The sequence below is a fragment of the Ictidomys tridecemlineatus genome, chromosome 11 (assembly GCF_052094955.1).
Source record: "Ictidomys tridecemlineatus isolate mIctTri1 chromosome 11, mIctTri1.hap1, whole genome shotgun sequence".
NCBI classification, from domain to species: domain Eukaryota; kingdom Metazoa; phylum Chordata; class Mammalia; order Rodentia; family Sciuridae; genus Ictidomys; species Ictidomys tridecemlineatus.
In genome coordinates this window covers 74,233,921-74,254,535 of record NC_135487.1, presented here as the reverse complement: position 1 = coordinate 74,254,535, position 20,615 = coordinate 74,233,921, and the positions used below count along the sequence as shown (strand labels likewise).

General features: G+C 37.1%; 1 pseudogene; it reads left to right on the top strand.

The window, feature by feature from the left end:
* Positions 1 to 19,177: 19,177 nt before the first annotated feature.
* LOC101961350 (mitochondrial import inner membrane translocase subunit Tim8 A pseudogene) lies at positions 19,178 to 19,472 on the top strand (annotated as a pseudogene).
* The last annotated feature ends 1,143 nt before the right edge of the window (positions 19,473 to 20,615 follow it).

Below are 20,615 nucleotides of genomic sequence, written 5' to 3'. Positions count from 1 at the left end.
CACTTCTAATACAAGGGAGGGCCTTGTGGCTCAACAGAGGATGCTCTACAGAAACCTTGGAAAAATTGGGTCTTTCAGCATTAAGCATCCATTCTTTAATGGATTGTCGACCTATCCATGAGCAATTATCTAGTATTGAAGTACCAAGTGGGCTACAGAGAAAACTAAAGCTTTCAGGATGCTTAGTTTAACTTGCATATTGTTTTATTTCGAAAACTGAATTCTCATTTGATTGCTCTATTATATCAAAGCATGCACTCATTCACTTTTTTGACAAAAAAAAATTGAACAACAAACAACAAATATGTAGCAAGTATTATTCTGGGCTCCTGCAAATGCAAATGGGTGTACAAAATATACAAGGTGCCTGCCCACAAGGAATTTATAATCTGGTGTAGATGTTAAACAAGAAAATCTAATCACAGTATGTTTTCATACACTACCCTGCTCTGCTAGCTGTGCCCACCAGTCCACACCCACTATGGCCACCATTCAGCAGCTCAGAGGTAATTGGCACTTGGTGGAGAGCAAAAGTTTTGATGGATACATGAAGGAAATGAGGTAAAACTAACTTTGAAAAAAAAAAGAGGGAGTGGAGGGGAGAAGTGGCTGAACCAAGTTGTGTTAACTACCACTTTTAAAAAACTGCCTCATCATAAAAACTGAGAGCATTTTGTAAAAAAGTCAGTTTTCTTGTACCCTGGGAGAGAAGTTTGAAGAAACTACAGTTGATGACAAAAAAAAACTCTGTAACTCTTACAGATAGCAAGCATATCAGGGGTAGAATGGAGAGGAAAGCACAATAATAAGAAAATTGAAAGATGGAAAATTAGTGGTGGACTGCATCATGAACAATGTCACCTGTGCTCAGTTTATGAAGAAGTAGAAAAAAATTCCATTATCACTTTGAACAGGCATTAGCTATTGAAAGTGAACAAGCATAGTACAATGAGCAAATCTCTTAACTGTTTCGTTATTGTATTCAAGGATCTTTATCACAAATATTTTACATGCAAATATTTTAAATGTTGGTTTAATTAGGATCATCCCCTTTCTTAGTAAAAAAATTTTTTTTAATGACCTAACCCCAAATTTGGAAAATGCTATGAAGAAAGAGCTTGAGTGTTGAACTCAGAAAACCTAGGTCTCAGTTTTCTCATCTATAAAAGGTATAAAATGTAAGTGATAAGAATTACTTAGGAATCTGAAGATTAAATGAAACAAGAGAATGTAGATAAATGTCTTAATGCAGTTCTCAGTTTGAGGGAAGAAATCAGTCATATAATTGAAAACATGAAAAGGATCCACAGTATGTTTGTTGGTGACTTTAAATTTGGGACAAGAGTTCCCCAGAGCTCAAGTTCAGTTTTGTTTTTGCAGAGCTGGGGATGGAACCCAGGGCCTTGTATATGTAGGCAAGCACTCCACTGAGCTGCATCCCCACAGCCCTCAGTCTTGAGGTAACATCACACAGAACAGGGACTAATCATTTCTGTCATTTATTTAGAAGAGTAAGCATGATGGCTTCCAAATAGTTTCCCCTACAGTATTTTGTTTGTAAATTCTTTCAGCTGCTTTGAATGGCACAGTTGTTCTTGGGGTCTTTATGGTGGAAATTCATCTTCTCACTTTAGTTTTATTGGAAGTTTAGATTATTTTATAAAGCATCTAGATTGTTAGGGATTTTTTATTTTTTTTTTTTTTGCCTCCTGAGATCTGGAGAAATCCCAGACTTTGCATACTCAGTAGATGAAATGGTCAATTTTATGTGTCAGCTTGACTGGAAGTTGCTCAGATAGCTGGCAAAACATTTCTGGGTGTGTCTGTGGAAATGTCTGGAAGAGCCAAGTATTTGAATTAGTAGACTGAGTAAACAAGATCACCCTTAAGAACACAGGTGGTCCTCATGTATCTATTGAGGGCCTGAATGGAACAACAACACAAAAAAAGCAAAGGAAGGAAAAATTTGATTCCTCTGAGCTAAAATATCCATTTTCTCTTGCCCTTAGACACTGGCACTTCTGCTTTTGGGGCTTTATGACTCAGACCAGGACTTAAGCCATCAGATTCCCTGGTTCTTAGGCCTTTGGACTTGGATCTCAGGCCTCAGAATGACTGACTGACTGACACTACTGGCTTTCTTGGGCTCCAGCTTTCAGACTGCAGATCATGAAACTTCTGGGCCTCCATAATCTCATGAGCCATTTCCCATAATTCCTCCCCACCCTCTCTCCATCCTATTGGTTCTATTTCTCTAAAGAACAGTGACTAGTAAGCTAGAAATCCTCAAACAGCCCTGTGAGGTGAATATTACCATTTGCATTTTTTAAAAATGAAGAAATAAAAGCTTGAGGAGGTTAAGTAGCTTTCCCAAGGTTAAAAAGCTACGTCTGGGTACAGTGGTGCATGCCTGTAATCCCAGCAACTCAGGAGCCTTAGGCAGGAAGATTGAGAGTTCAAAGCTAGACTCAGAAATTTTGTGAGGTCCTGTTTTGGTGCCAACACCATTCTGTTTTTGTTACTGTTGCTCTGTAGTATAGTTTAAGGTCTGGTGTAGTGATGCCACCTGCTTCACTCTTCCTGCTAAAGAGTGCTTTAGCTATTCTGGGTCTCTTATTTTTCAAGATGAATTTCATGATTGCCTTTTCTATTTCTATGAGGAATGTCATTGGGGTTTTGATTGGAATTGCATTAAATCTGTACAATGCTTTTGGAAGTCTGGTCATTTTGACAATATTAATTCTTCCTATCTAAAACCAAGGTAAATCTTTCCATCTTCTAAGGTCTTCTTTGATTTCTTTCTTTAGGGTTCTGTAATTTTCATTATATAAATCTTTTACCTCTTTCATTAAGTTGATTCCCAAGTGTTTTACTTTTTCTTTGAGGCTCTTGTAAATGGAGTAGTTTTCCTCATTTTCCTTTCAGAGAATTTGTCACTGGTATACAGAATTGCCTTTGATTTATGGGTGTTGATTTTATATCCTGCTACTTTGCTGAATTCATTTAGTAGTTTTAGAAGTTTTCTGGTGGAACTTTTAGGGTCTTCTAGGTGCAGAATCATAATGTCAATTTTCCTATGTGTATCCCTTTAAATTTCTTTCGTCTAATTGCTCTGGCCAATGTTTCAAGAACTATGTTAAATAGAAGTGGTGAAAGAGGGTATCCCTGTCTTATTCCAGTTTTTAGAAGGAATGCCTTTAATTTTTCTCCATTTAGAATGATATTGGCCTAGGGCTTAGCATAAATAGCCTTCATCATGTTGAGATATGTTCTTGTTATCCCTAATTTTTCTATTGTTTTGAACATAAAGTGGTGCTGTATTTTGTCAAATGCTTTTTCTGCATCTATTGAGATGATCATATAATTCTTATCTTTAAATCTATTGATGTGATGAATTACATTTATTGGTTTCTGTATGTTGAATCAATCTTGCATCCCTGGGATGAATTCCACTTGATCATGGTGCACAATCTCTTTGATGTTTTTGTATTCGATTTGCCAGAATTTTATTGAGAATTTTTTATCAATGTATTCAATTTGCCAGAATTTTATTGAGAATTTTTCATCAATGGTACAGAATAGAGGACACAGAGACTAACCCACAAAAAATAATTATCTTAGATTAGACAAAGGTGCCAAAAACAAGCATTTGGAGAAAAGATAGCCTCTTCAACAGATGCTGCTGGGAAAACTGGAAATCCATATGCAACAAAATAAAATTAAACCCATATCTCTCACCATGCACAAACTCAACTAAAAATGGATCAATGGACTTAGGAATACAAACCAGAGACCCTGCATCTAATAGAAGAAAAAGTAGGCCCTAACCTCCATCATGTCAGATTAGGCCCCAACTTCCTTAATAAGACTCTTTTGGTGCAAGAATTAAAGTCAAGAATCAACAAATGGGATGGACTCAAAAAGTTTCTTCTCAGCAAAAAAAAAATCTGTGAGGTACATCTTGGAAGCAAATCTTTACCCCTTACACATCAGATAGAGCACTAATCTCTAGGGTATATAAAGAACTCAAAAAGCTAAACACTAAAAAAACAAATAACCCAATCAATAAATGGGCCAAGAACCTGAACAGACACTTCTCAGAAGAGGATATACAATTAATCAACAACTATATGAAAAAATGTTCATCATCACTAGCAATTAGAGAAATGCAAATCAAAAGTACTCTAAGATTACATCTCACACCAATCAGAATGGCAGCTATTATGAATACAAACAACAATAAGTGTTGACAAGGATGTGGGGGAAGAGGTACACTCATACATTGCTGGAAGGACTGCAAATTGGTGCAGCCAATATGGAAAGCAGTATGGAGATTTCTTGGAAAATTGGGAATGGAACCACCATTTGACCCAGCTATCCCTCTTCTTGGGCTACACCCAAAGGACTTAAAAACAGCATACTACAGGGACACAGCCACATCAATGTTTATAGCAGCACAATTCACAATAGCTAAACTGTGGACCAACATAGATACCCTTCAATAGATGAATGAATAAAAAAAATGTGGCATATATACACAATGGAATATTACTCAGCAATAAAAGAGAATAAAGTCATGGTATTTGTAGGTAAATGGATGGAGTTAAAGAAGATAATGACAAGTGAAGTTAGTCAATCCCCCAAAACCAAATGCTGAATGTTTTCTCTCATATAAGGAGGCTGATTTAGAGTGGGGTAGGGAGAGGGAGCATGGGAGGAATAGATGAACTCTAGATAGGGCAGAAGGATTGGAGGGGAAGGGAGGGGGCATGGGGTTAGAAATAATGGTGGAATGTGATGATCATTATTATATAAAATACATGTATAAAGACATGAATTAATGTGAATATACTTTGTATACAACCAGAGATATGAAAAATTGTGCTCTATATGTGTAATAAGAATTGTAATGCATTCCACTGTCACATATAAATAAAAAAATAATAAAAAAGAACGAAATTTTGTGAGGTCCAAAGCAACTTAGCATGACTGTCACAAAACAAAAAATAAAAAAGGACTGGGGATTTGGCTCAGTGGTTACCCATTAATTGGGTGCCTGCTGTGTTGTAGATTTGTGCTAGGGAGACACCCGGTAAAGGAGACAGATGTGGGGAGAGCAGATAGTTTTAAATATGTAATTAGAAATGTGAGGTTGTTGTGAAAGAGAGACAGGAGAGTGGGAGCTTGTGATAGGGGAACATAAAATTGAAGATTTCTGTGAAGAATACCATTGTGATCCAAAGAGTCGGGTAGGCAAAGGATGTTGGGATATATGGTCATTGGTTTGGGGACAGGGTGGTCTAGGCAGATGAAACAGGATACACAAAAGACCAAAGGCAGAAAAGAACATTATATGTCTTTGAGCAACTGCACAAAGCAATTGTACATTTAAAGATCAAGGGGGACTGCCACACAATGAAGATGAATAGGAAGGGAAGGGACCAAATGCCATAGCACTGAGAGGCTTTTTGGACTATGAATTTTATGCTGGTATCAATAAGAAGTCAATAAAGAACTTTAGGCTGGGAAGTAATTTAATCATACTTAATTTTTTTATTTTATTTTTTTTGGTATTTTATTTTTTATTTTTTTAATTTTTATTTTATTTTTCATTTTTTATTGGTTGTTCAAAACATTACAAAGCTCTTGACATATCATATTTCATACATTAGATTCAAGTGGGTTATGAACTCCCATTTTTACCCCAAATACAGATTGAAGAATCACATCGGTTACACATCCACATTTTTACATAATGCCATATTAGTAACTGTTGTATTCTGCTACCTTTCCTATCCTCTACTAACCCCCCTCCCTTAATTTTTTTAAAAAAACAAGATCAGCTTACTATTTGTACAGAATGTGGAAAGGGACAACTAGGAAAGCAGGAAGATTGTTTAGAAGCCTGTTGCAATAGTCTCAGATGGAACTAGTGATAGTTTGACTTGAGTAGTGGTGGAAAAGATAAAAGTAAATGGATTCCAGAGATAGTTAGCAGTACACCTATTTATTGAATCATTTGAAAATTTTCTATTGTAAGTAATAGAATTTGACTTTAAAATGAGGAACTTGCTGGCTCATTTAACTGCAAGAAATGGAGACAGGGTTGGGTCGACCTGAGGCAGAGCTCCATGAAGAGGGGTACTTAACTACTGAGCCCCAACCCCAGCTTTTTTTTTTTTTTCCAAGACAGAGCCTTGCTAAGTTGCTGAGGCTGACTTTGAACTTGCAATCCTCCTGCCTCAGACTCCTGAGCTGCTGGGATTACAGGTGTGCATCACATATAAGCTTTTTCATGCTTCCAAGATGACTGTCAGCGAGCCCAAGGCCAGATGCTTCTTTCTGTACACCTTTGTTCAAGCATTCCCAGCAAATGTCTCAAATTTCACTATGATTGACCAACTAAAGTCTCATGCTTATTTCTGAGCTGGTTATTGAGGATAGAATGATGGGATGCTCTGACTGACTTAGCTTAAGTCATAACTCTACTCCCCAAACCATGGGATCAGCTTTCCTGGTGTGGTTCACTAGATGGAAATGGAGACTCCTGAGACAGCAAAAGAGAAGACAGCATGTATGAAAAGATCTCTCTGAATGAACTGGATTTCAGGATTTATGGAAAAGAGTATCAATCTTGTGGTAGTATCATTTATAAAACTCTTAAGCAGGTTTATGGAGAAAGAGAAGGGATTCTGTTGTGTTTATAGGGTCTAAGAGACATTCAAAGGGGAAATATCAACCAAGCACGTGGACAGGTTAGTTGAAAACTCAGAACAGAGGTCCTGGCTGAAGAGAGCAACCTGTATATTACCTGTCTTACCTGACACCAAAATATGTACTCTTAGCCAGAAGGCATATTCTGCATTATTCTTAAGGACTAATCAGCACAAAAATAAGATCACCTTCATGATGATGAGAATTTGACACTGCTATGAAGAAAATCCCAAGATTATAGCTCTATATGGATTGAAGTCTGATCAGTAGCCACAGCAACTCTCAATGGCTAGCAAATATTTAATCTGACAGTGGTTATGTATTCCACTTATATGTTCTTTTAATGTACAGCTTCTTAATCTCTATACATACTATTTTGCTCAGGAATAAAATGGTCACTCAGTCACTTGTAAACACAAAGCCACATGGTTGCTCTGGATTAGTTTCTAGTTTTCCTTTGAATACTGGTCTTTAGGGTTGGAATTACTTTTGAGTAGGCACAGTCCTAGGGGTGAGCATTGCTGTTTACAGTGATCATCTCTGACTATGGCAGAGCAAATAGGGAAAGGAGCCTTCATAGCTAGAGATATGGAATAGCTGAGCAAACCAGGTAATCCAGGCAATCATGAATGGGTTTTATAATAGTGGATTTGGGATTCTGGGCCTCTACAACCTTTTCTTTTTCCCTTCTTGCTAAATCTTCTCCTTCCCAAACCATTGCTAATAGCTTGACATAACTGGGAAAGGTGAAATAAGAGTGTATGATTCTCTGACCTTTTCCTTAAGCAAAATAGAAATTATACTCTGTCCTGTCATTCTGTATTATCTGTGCCTCTTTGTTTCCATTAGTATGGATAATTAAGAGCTGAGGGTAAACCCTCTCTTTTGTTAAATTATATTTTATTTCCACTGAAAAAATAATACCCATGCCCCACCCCCAATAAATGATATAAATAAGCCTGGGGAAGGAGAAGAAGGAGTTGAGGGAAAAAAAAACCTAAACCAATCCTACTAAGCAAACCTCTGAACTATCCACATTATTTAGTGAGAGGATTTTTTTCCCCCCTGAATCAGATGTTGAGCATAATGGTCAAAATAATCCTTGGTACTTTCTATAAGCTTGCTCATTATCATTCAATATGTTCAGCAGAATTATTAAATTTAAAATAATATGGTGCACCTGGTTGAGATGACGATGAGAGATTTGGCTTCTTGTCTCTTCGTTAAGGATGAATTCAGCCCAAGGGTGTACTATGAACTTGGCAAATAGCATTATAATAGTGAGAGAATATTGCCTATTGGGTAGCAGGAGTTGATGATTAAATTTAAGTGTGTACTGTCCACATAAAACAAATAATGCTCTTTTTTTTTTCTAAACTTTTACTGTGAACATTCATCACTGCTGCTGAAGATGCACAGTTGCTAATTATTGTGTTTTTAACTTGTAATATACTGTAAATTTTGTATAATACTACTGTGACCTTATACAGAATAGAAAAGATGACAGGAGGCCTATAATTATTGTATGGGGAAGAAATGCCTATAATTATCTACTATTTTTAGGACCAGCGTGCTTGGCCTCTTAATTTACATAAGCTTTAGACATTCACACATTTTCTGTCTTTGCTTGTGGATGATAAATTTTGCTCAAATGAAATCAGAAGACATACTGTTAGAGAAGGAGTTAGCCAACTGGGAGCTTGATTACAATGAACAACACAAGCTTTGGTGCCAGCTAAAAAAGGGAGCATTTATTTGGATGGAATTTGTTTAAGGCAAGATTCAAAACATTAAAAAAAAAAAAAGAAAGAAAACCAACACCATATTACTGTATTGGGGCCTGATAACGTGTGATTATTTTTTAGAGAATTGGTTAAATTATCTTGTGGAAAAGCATTAACCTAACAAAGAGAAACCTCTAGGATATTTATCACATGGAGGGTGATTATGACAGCATGTTCTTATTAGAGAAGAATATTTTGTGCTCATTAAGGTTACCCCCTTGAGTGCTCAAGGATGCCAAGTGCATTACAGCAAAGCTCTACAGTTCTATTGTCCTGTGAGCACTTACTGTTAGCTGGGGAGCTTCATTCCAACTTGTGGGGACTCTGAAAGACTCAGCCCTCTCAGGGCCTGTATCAGAGCCACTGGGCAAATGGACAAGACTAGGGGGTTTCCAAGTTAAATGCTTCAAGGATATATTTGCAGGAATTAGGAATGATAACAAGAGTCCTCTGGGTTCCTACTATGGATAACAGGTGGGTAGGATGTGGATATATTTGGTTTTGAGGATCTGCTTGCTCCATTTGCAGGGAATTCATACATAAGATTCTAAACTAGAGGCAAACCCAAAGTTAAGCTTCCTACTTTATAAAGGAATCTTTCACTATAAAATAATTAAAAATGACTTCCCACAAGTAGCAGGTTTTCCTGAACCACATAATGTGACAGCTTTAAATGTTTTTTTAGAAAATGACTCTTACTTTTATTAGCTGTATTAGTCAGCTTTTTATTACTATGACCAAAATACCTGATAAGAACAATTTAGAGGGAAAGTTTATTTTGGTTCATGGTTTCAGAAGATTCAGTCCATGGTTGACCAACTTCATCTCTTTGGACCTAAGGTGATAGACCATCATGGCAGAACTGCATGGCGGATGAAAACTTCTCAACTCAGGGCAGCTGGGAAGCCAACACACAGAAAGCAAAGGGCTAGGGACTAGATGAATCCTTTAAGGCACACTCCTAGTAACCTACTTCTTCCAACTAGGTCCTGAGTCCCAGAACTTCATTTAGCTATCAATGGACTGATGCATCAAATTAATTTGATGGATTAATCCACTGATGAGGTCAGAACCCCCATGATCCAATCATTGCCAATAGCCCCACTGCTGAACCTTGCTTCATTGGGGACCATGATTTAACCACATATGTTTTTTGGAGGACATTCTGCATCTAAATCATGACATAAACTTATTAGAAATTATAAATATGCAATTATAATTTGAAAGTTTGCATACAATGTTTTAAAAAATCATGAGAAAGATATGAGTTCTTCCAACCTTCTTCCCACACTCTGTATTTCAAAATCCAAGGCATGGCAGAAAAGCAGATTTTGGTTTGTTGGGGTTTTTAATGGCCATATAATAGATTCTTCTAAATGGCCAGATGTTGACACAGGATGTTTAAATGTAGATTTGTCCAAGGTCTCAAAATGTCTATGTACCCTCTATTTTGTTTGTTTGAGTAAAGATTCAAAGATGTTTCCTCTGTAGCATTGGGTTGTATCTCTCTTGAGTTTCTTAATCTATGGGTTCCTCTTCCCACTGCCCTCCACCCCATGTAATTTACTTTGTATAGAAACTCATTAATTTGTCCTGTAGATTTTCCTACATACTGGATATTACTTATTGCATCTTTACATAACATTATAACAAATTACTTTGTCCCCTGAATTTCTTACATACCAGTAAATCTAAAATCTCATTTAAGTTCAGGTTTGGATTTTTGGCAAGATTTCTTCATAGATGGTACTATGTCCTTTACCAGGAGGAATATAAGGTGTATCTCTCTTTTTGTGATATTGGCAAAAGTTAATTATCATAGCGTAAGTCCAGTATTTTATTGAGAATTGCAATGGTGACAATTTTATCATCTCATTTCCATTTTTCTAGTTAGACTACTTTGACAGTAAGAAAGTTTTCTTCACCTACTATCTAGTTACCTAAGGTATAACTGGTTTGACCAAAACTCCATTTCTAAGTTTCTCCTCTGCAAATACCTTGGATTTTTTGTAGATTCAGAAATCTTTATGGGTTTTCAGTGAGATGCTGAAGTTTAAAGATTAGCTTAATGACTAGGTCCCCTCTACATGCTCAGACAAGCATTTATTTTCCTTGTGGGTGATGAATCTCAATCCCCTTCAAACTTTACATACCATCACCTATACTTTTGAAATGGCGATGTCCAGTCTTCCTACCTAGTTTAGAGTTGCTTTCATACCAGCTTTATCTCTTCTACTGGTTGTAAACAACTTGAATGCTAGCTCTGTGACTGATTCTTTATTTTTAAAAATATTCACACCCACCACAGTGCTTGTCACATAGTAACACTTCAGAAAATCTGTGCTGTATGAATGAATGAATAACTGAACAAAGTCTTGGAGAAAGTGCCCTGCTATTGGGGTGATCAGGCACTATAGCCCAGTAGGAAGTACATAGTCTAGACCTCAGTTAATCTTGGGTTCAAGTCACAGTCTTATACTACTTTTTGTTTCTTGGTCAAATGTACTTAATTTCTGATCTTTAAAATAATACTTGTCCCTATGGCTGTCATAGTTATTGTTGTGATCTAGCAATCCAGTAGGGAACTGGGGTGAAGGTCAAGGCCTTGACAGATAGAGAGCAGCTTAACAGGTGTCTACTATCAATCCTCTCTAAGTCTGTTAGGTCTTATTTTATGTGAGAATAACAGTTTCTGTTCTCAGGGGGTTACAGCAGGAATTAATATATTTTAAGTAAATCTTCAGTGAAAGGTTTGTGTTATTTTATGTAAACTTTTTTATATCATTAATCTTTGGAACTGTTTTTTTTTTTTTTTTTTTTGCTTCAAAATGCTTTAAAGGTGGTTAAAAAGATGGGGTTATTGGTTTGGTGCTAACCAAATGAGGTTTGTTACTGTTGGGACTTCAGTCTGGTTTGCTTTGCTTTCTCCCTGGTCCTGGCACTGGTTGAGTGCTGGCTAGAGGAAGGCCCTGGATGAAAGCTATCCTGGCAGCAGGAACATTAACACCCACTCTGGAGCCAGGAGGTAGGTGTTAATGTCTCTAGTTGAATTTCTAGCAGCAAAGATATTTAACACCTTTCTAGGATCCAGGAGCCATGCACCCTCTCTTTAAACCTAATTTGGCAGGTAAAAGGGAAAAAGGGTATTTTCAGTTCGGTGGCTGAGAAAGTACAGAAAGCTCTGTGCCCCAAAGACAGAAGCCAGTAATCAGAGGATGAACCTGACATGGAGAAGGGGTCTTCTGAATGGGATTATCTGGAGAATGACACCGATGGGACTTTCCCCAACAGACCTGACCCAGGATGGTCCTGTGGAAATATTAGAACAGTAGTGGCTCTAGCCCAGGGGAAAGACATAATGAGGTTCAGGACAGGTTGGAAACCCATGTTTGGATGCAACTTAAAATCCGAGACTGTGACCAGCCTGGTTTCCTGAGAAATTCTGTTCTTTGGAAGACCAAGAGTTCTGGGGGCAAAATGTAAATGTCCCTTTGGAAAAATAACAGGGAATAAAATCCTTCAACTCAATTACCTCTTGAAGCTGAGCCTAACCAACTGGCAGTCAATTTGGAAGATGGGATGGTTGGGATGTCTTAGCTACAACATTCATGATGGAAGGCAGGTCACTGTAAGAATGAACAAAAAACCTCTTTTGTTAGAGTTTGATGGCAATGGTGAATTTTGACTTAGACTGAGCTTGAAATGTGCTTGTTTTCTCACCAAAGCTGAGGCCCATTTGCACAACAAGCAAAATGACAAGGTAAACAACTTCTGTTCAGACTTTCCAAGGTCTTTTCCTCTGGATAGCATCTCAAGAACTCTATGACACCACCTCACCCAGAAATGAACCCAAACACTGGGGATTCTTTCAACATCCAAAAAGGGTCACTTCTTTGAAATGTGATGACTCCCTAGAACAACTTTCTCATTTAAATTACATGGATATCAGAAGAGCCCAGGCCAGGAGGTGAAGCAGAGCAAACTCACACTCTTTGACTACAAAAGCAAATGCATATTTTTGATGAGCCTGCACTGGCTGCCTTTGCAGGCTTAGAATGATGTTTTCTTCCCCTTTTTTGCCTACAAGGAATGTTGTAAGTAGGCATAAACAAATGCCTTCATTATTTATCCTAGTTTCACTGCACTAAATCATTCTACATGGAAAATTTGCTGTTTTGTTTGGCTGGCAATTACTTAAGCCCATGGGCCATGAGAATCTTCTGTGGGGTTGCATGTTGGGATTGTTTTAGCGCAAGTGAACACCCTTTACAGTGAAAGCTGATATAAAAACTGAAGCCAAGAGATGGAATATATCCTCTATCACCCTGACCTCTGGCACCTTGTACCCCAGGTTCTACTGTGATTATAAGAATAATCACCTCTCCACTGCAGAGATTCATTTGTGGCCAAATGAGCCACAGGGCCCTGAATGAATGTCTTCCCTGGAAACTAGGCAAACAGGAAGTCTTCTTTCAAAGTTTTCATTAGAATAATCATTTCTAATACAAAAGAAATGGTAAGAAACAGGAGGTTTTACAAATGAAAACTCTATTGATGGTTATTAACACCTTGTTTTGTGCCATGCTGAGAAAAGTCATTTGATACTTTCTTCTCTCTCTTCATCCTTTACAAGAAACTCCCAGAGAGCCAAATGGAGTGGGCCTCTAGTCCTACAGCCTACAACCAGCTAACCTCCAACTTGAGAGGCCAGTCAAAAGTTGAGTGCCCTGTTATATTTCAATAGAGCAGCACAGCTGCCTGAGATCCAAAATTCATTATACAATGAATTTTTTTTTAAAGAGAGAGTGAGAGAGGAGAGAGAGTCAGAAAGAGAGAGAATTTTTAATATTTATTTTTTAGTTCTTGGCAGACACAACATCTTTGTTGGTATGTGGTGCTGAGGATCAAACCCGGGCCGCACGCATTCCAGGCGAGCGCGCTACCGCTTGAGCCACATCCCCAGCCCATACAATGAATTTTAATCAAGTCATTGTCCTGTTAAAACTCAAACCACAAACCAAACTAAACTACTTATATTACTTAGTTAACTAAACTACCCATATTACTTAGAGTTCTCCAGAGAGAATCAATAGGAATTTGTTAGGGGAATTGACTCACATGATTTTGGAGGCTGAGATGCCCCCACATAGGCCACCTGCAAGCTGAAGATCCTGAAATACTGGTAACATGATGCAGTCCAGATTCAAAATTCCAGGGGGAGCAGGTATAGCTCCATGGTGAAGCGCTTGCTTAGCAATTCAAACCCTGGGTTTGAAATAAATTAAAAAGCCTCAGAACCAAGAATACAGATGGCATTATTCCAATTTGAAGCTAAAGTCCTGAGAGTCCCAGGAAGCTGCTGGTGCAAGTCTCAGAGATCAAAGATAGAAAAATATGGAATTCTGATGTTCAAGGCCAGGAGAAAATTGTATCTTACTTTGGAATAAAGAGAAAGATACCCTCCACCCAACTTCTTTCATCTATTTATCCCACCTGGTTCTCTAGCTGATTGTGTGGTACTTACCCACACAGAGGGCAGATCTTTCTCCCTCAGTTCACTGAATCACATACCAATTTCCTCTGGAAACACCCTAAAACATACTCAGAAACAAAACTTCATCAGCTATCTAGGCACGCACAATCCAGTTGACACCCCAAATTAACCATCACACGACACGGTCTTCAATGACTCACACAATTAGGCTTTCCTGTCTCGGATGTAAAGAGCTTATAACAAGTAAAAAGCTGAACAAACTGAAAAAAAAAAAAAAAACCCCAACAATTTTCCTTAGCTATATCACAGAAGTGAGGTTACAGGGGAAAAAACCCTCAAAATTGGAGAAAAAAAAAGCCAGGGAGATATGGAGTTAGAACTTACCTAAGCAGAACCCCACACAGAAACCAGTGATATGTAGGAAAACCTTAACTGTAATTAATGAATAGCTGAAAGTTCAGTGTGGAAAAATCTGTGAGTTAAAAACTCCAGAAGACTCCCCACACTCTTGTGAGTTTTACTGCCTGGAGCTGTACCATGTCCTCACAGTGAAGATTAAGGAAATTCCTTCATGCTCTGTCAGGGGGAGAGGAAAGGTAGCCATCCTGAAATACACCAGGGCACTCTGGTCTTAGCAAGCCTTTCTCAAGAGAAACTACTAGAACCTAACCTATTGGAGTTTTGACAGAAAAAACAGACTTGGAAACAGGAAAAAATATCCAAATTCAGGCCCCTCTAGCCACCCTGACTCACTTTACATAGGGAGAAAACTGCAAGTCACTTGTAAAATTCATAGTCTGAGTTCACAGACTCCTTTTAAAGACTGAGAAGTAATCATAGGACTATAGAATGCTTCTCCTTCTCTAACATCTTACCACCACCTCACTAATGACCAACTTACGATAGGTCCTCTCATCCAGATTTCAACAAAGAGTTACAAGGTATACTAAAATGGGAAAAACAAACCAATGGGGAGAAAAATACCACCACCACCACACAGTCTGAAGAGACAAAACAACCATTAAAACTAGATTTGGAAATGAAAGAATTGTTGAAATTATTAGACCATGAATTTAAAACAACTGTGATTATTATACTAAGATCTCTAATGGGAAAAGTAGACAATATTCAAGGAAAGATGGATAAACAGACAGATGGGAAATCTAAAAAGGATCAAAAATGCTTGAGAACAAAAATGGTGTAATAGAAATACAAAGTGCCTTTAATGGGCTCATTAATAAATTGGATATGGTAGAGGAAACAATCTTTCAGGTCAATATTTGGAGATTAAAAATACATTTATAAATAACATCTGGATTAAAGAAAAAACTCAAAAATAAAATTAACATATTTTAATTGAGATAAATGAAATTTAAAATACACTAAATTAAGTGAAAATGAAAATACAACTTATCAGGGGCTGGGATTGTGATTCAGTGATAGAGTGTTCACCTCCCACATGTGAGACCTTGGGTTCGATTCTCAGCACCACATAAAAATAAATAAGTAAAATAAAGGCATTGTGTCCAACTACAATTAAAAAATAAATATTAAAAAAAATACAACTAATCAAAATTTGTGGGATGCAATGAAAATACTGCTTACAGGAACATTTATAGCATTAAATGTAGATATTAGAAACAAATACCTATAATCAATTATCATGCATCCACTTTAGGAAACTGGAAAAAAAGAGAAAATTAAACACAGCATAAGTAGAGTAAAGCAATAGCATAAACTAGAGCAGGGCTGGAGTTATAGCTCAGTGATAGAGCACTCACCTAGCATGTACGAAACACTGGGTTTGATCCTCAGCACCACATAGGCCTGATCCTCAGACCTTAAATAAAAATAAAGGCCCATTTACAACTAAAAAAAAATTTTTTAAAAAAACTAGAACAGAAATCAACAACTTGAAAACAAGCTATTAACAGAGAAAAATTGACCAAACCAAAAACTGGTTCTTTTTTTAAAAAATATTTATTTCTTTTTTAGTTGTACACATGCCTTTATTTTTATTTATTTACTTATTTTTATGTGGTGCTGAGGATTGAACCCAGGGCCTTGCACGTGCCAGGCGAGGCTGAGCCACAACCCCAGCCCCCCAAAACTGGTTCTTTAAAAAGACAAGTAAATGACAGCCTCCTTCCTTCCTTTTTTTTTTTCCTGGAGAAAAAAAAAAGATCAGCTTTTTTATGTATAATGTTAGGGGTCAAATCCAGGGCCTTGCACAACCACTGAGCTACACTCTCAGCTAGAGAGAGAGAGAGAGAGAGAGAGAGAGAGAACATAAATTATACAATCCAAGTCAACATCCTATCAATTTATTTGGTATCATTATCAGTAAAGTGAATCTATAGTTTATATGGAAAGAAATAAAGGAGGGGACATGACTGCAGAACCTATGGATATTGAAAGGATAAGAAGGGATTATTACTGTGAACAACTTTATGCTCACAAATTTGGTGACCTATATGAAATGGGACAATCCCTTTGGAGACAACTGCCAGAATTCAAGCAAGAAGAAATAGAAATCTGAATAGGCCTATATCTATTAAGGAAATAGAATCAACAGTTAGTATCTGTTTCAAAGAGAAAGCACCAGGCCTGAAAGGGCTCACTAGTGAATTCTAAAGAAGAAATTATACCAGTTCTCTATGATCTCCTTCAGAAGATAGACGGAGAAGGAATAGTTCTGAATTCATTTTGAGACCAGCACCAACAACAAACACAATATAAGAAAATTGCAGACTAACATGTCTCATGAATATACAGGCAAAAGTCCTCAACAAAATATTAGCAATCAAATCCAACAATGCCTAAAAAGAATTATATACCATGATCAAGTGGGATTTATCCCAGGTATGCAAGGCTGGTTATATGCTCATGGATAGAAAGACTATTAATATTGTCAGGATGTCATTTCTTCCTAGTATAGTTCATAGATTTCAATACAATCCAAGTCAACATCTTGACAATTTATTTGGTATCATTATCAGTAAAGTGAATCTATAGTTTCTATGGAAAGCAAAAGACCCAGAATAGCCAACATAATATTGAAAGAGTAGAACAGAGTTGGGGAACTGACATTACATGATTTCAAGACTTACTATAAAGTTGTAGTGTGGTATTGACAAAAAAATACACAAATGGATCAATGGAACAGAATACAGAGTCCAGAAACAGACCCATTAAAAATAGAGTCAACTGATCTTGACAAAAAATTTTTAATAAGGACAATACAAGAGAGAAAACATAGTCTTTTAAGCAAATGTGCTGGAACAACTGGACATCCATATTCAAAAATGAATCTAGATATAGACCTCTACCCTTCTCAAAAATTATCTCACAGATAAAAATATAAACACTAAACCCTAAAACCCCTAGAGTGTCATAAATTCATTAAATATATCTGTTGCCTTAGCATCCATTCTTAGGCTTAGACGTAAGTTGCTTGAGATGAAAACTCTTACCTCAGCTTTGGCCTAGTTACCTTTGGCATTGTTAAAACTTCCTCCTGGTACAGTTATTTGTGATTTGGTCTACTTGTTCTTCATCTCACTGACCCCATAGCTGCTGACCACAATAAAACCTAAACACCAACATCAGGGTTATGCAAATAAGTGCCTCTTTGAACTAGCTAATTCACAATTCCTTCAAGAAAACCAGAGGGCATCGTGTCCATGGATGTAAATACAGCCATGGTCCCATAGGTCCTTTCTCCTTCTCACTCCCCACCCAATTGTTGAACTGCCTTCTCTAGACCTCCTGATGTCCTCTCATCAGTTCCCTCATCTACCTGGGTCTCATAAATAAAATATGTCTTTTTTCATGCATTTTTATTTCCTCATTGTATCCCACTTGACACATGCCCCCAATCATGGCCAAGCCTCTCCTAAAAAGTGACTATCTTGGCTTATGGCTATCCTCAGGAAAAAGATATCAAGATCAGATTAGAAAAAAAAAATCACAACATAGATGATAGCAAAGGAAAAAAATCTAGATGACCTTAGGTTTGGCAATGATTTTTTGATACAATATTAGAATCATGAGAGAGGAAAGAAATAACTAATCAGCTGAAATTCATGAATGTTTTTTCTATTTGTATGAAGAATGTCATTGGGATTTTAATAGGAGTTGCATTAAATCTGTATAATGCTTTTGGCAGTGTGGCCATTTGACAATGTTAATTCTGCCTATGCAAGGGCATGAAAGATCTTTCTATCATCTACGGTCTTCTTCAGTTTCTTTTATCAGTGTTCTGTAGTTTTAATTATAGAGGTCTTTCATTTTCTTTTGTTAGATCGATTCTCAGATATTTTATTTTTTGAGGCTATTGTGAATGGGGTAGTTTTCTTATTTCTCTTTCAGTGGATTCATCACTGATGTTTAGGAACGCATTTGATTTATGGGTTTCAATTTTATATCCTGCTACTTTGCTGAATTCATTTATAAGTTCTAGAATGTTTCTGGTGGTGAAATTCATTAAAATTTAAAAAATGTTCAGCTTTTTCTCCTAGCCACACACTACGAGAACATTTTTGAAAGACTTATCTGATCAAAGGCTGTTACCCAAAATATAAAGAGCTCTTAGAACTCAATAATGAGAAAATGAACAACTCAATTTTTTAAAAAAATGGACAAAATGCCTGAATAAATATCTTACCCAAGAAGATATAAAATGGCCATAAAGCATATGAAAAGATGCTCCACATCACATGTCATCAAGGAAATGCAAATTTAAAGAGCATTAAATACCACTACACACCTAATAGAAAAGCCCAGATCTGAAACATTGACAATACCAAATGCTGACAAGGATGTAAACCAATGGCAACTCTCATTTATAGCAGATGGGGATGCAAAATTATAAAACCACCTGAAAGATCCTATTTTTTTCTTCTGCTAAACAGACTTTTACCACGTGATCCAGCAGTTGTGCTTCTTGTATTTACCCAAAGAAGTTGAAAAAATTGTGTTCATGCAAAAATTTGCACATTGATGTTTATAGTGATTTTATTCATAATTTCCCAAACTTGGAAGCAGCAAGTTGTCCTTGAATATATGATTGGTTAAAATGAAGTATAGTACACCCAGAAAAATAGAATACTAGTCAGTGTTAAAAAGAAATGAGCTAAAGGTCAGTGAGTTGGTGTGAAGTTCTGGCACATGTGGTTGGGCTGGGATGCATTCTTCCTGGTCTTCCTCCATGGCTGGTTTGGGTACAGTAGACCTACAGTTGCTACATTTCATCAAGGTGGAAACTCAGAAGCAGTACCTCTAGCAGCTGGTACACCACATGACTAAATTTTGTTGGGAGAGGTACATGGACAAACCTGGGCCAAAGTTGGACAGTTGGGCTGAGTCCTAGTTTTGTGAGCTGCTTTGAGTGCTTCATTGATACAAACTAATTCATCTTGAATCAACTGGAACAGACCCAGAAATCCAAGCCAGTCTTCTCAGGAAGCCTTTCTGACTGATCTTTTTGGAAAAGGAAGGTAGAGTAAGAAAGGGAGAGCTGTTGATGGGATGGTTGGACAAATGGCTGTGGGGAATTGGCTCTTATCTTTTGTCACTCTTGGGACAGTGGTCACCTGAGAATGAACAAAGATCATTTTTGCATGTGTAGGGTTTGAGGGTCATAGGTGTATTTGTCTGTGTTTTTAATGTTAATCTTGTGAAAACATTACATGCATGTTGCCATGTGTGGGACTATGATTTTTCTCAAATTTCCCTTAACTGCTTCCCATAATTTTGATAGTGAAACTGCTTTCTGTAACCTGATGGTGGGATCACACAGGTAAAACTTTCATTCATGAGAATCTTTTCACATTTTTGAGGAAGTCTTTGTGCATGTCTGAAAGAAGTTGGACAATTATAATTTGGTACTTAACTATGGGTTACCTTAACTGTAGGTGCCCTTCAACAGATGAATAGATAAAGAAAATGTGATATGTATACACAAACAGTGTTTGACCATCAGTGCTGGAAAAAAAATGTACAGAGCATTTGTACAGTGCACCTCAGCTTTCAGATTGTCTCCCTCCCCTATGCTGGTGATGTACTTAATTGTCTACATTAAGGTATGGTCTCATGGTAGAACAGGAAGCCTGAGGATCTGGAGGCCTTCAGTTATAAAGGAATCCAGCTGTTGAACAGAATTCTCATTACTAGACAGCCATAGGAAGAAGTTAACTTACCTGTCTATCAGGGTTCAAAAAATTCAAAGGTGCACTAAAGAAATTATAAAGATTTATACCATTTAAAAACTAACAGCAGTTTCAGGTAGAGGTGCATGCCTAATGTTAATCATTATAGATTCCATTTATTTCATTCTTTTGATTGCCAAAATAAAAGCTTCTACTCTGTGATTAAGAGGCAAAAACAAAAACATAAAGAAATGAGTTATCAAGCCATGAATAACATGAAGGAAAATTAAACTCATATGACTAAGAGAATTAAGTCAATCTGAAAAGTCCACATACCGTATGATTATAACAATGTGACATTCTGGAAAAGGAAAAATCATGGATATGATAAAAAGATTACTGGTTGCCAAGGGTTTCAGGGAGGGAGAGACAAATGGGGAAACGTAGAGGACTTTTAGGACTATGAAACTCTTA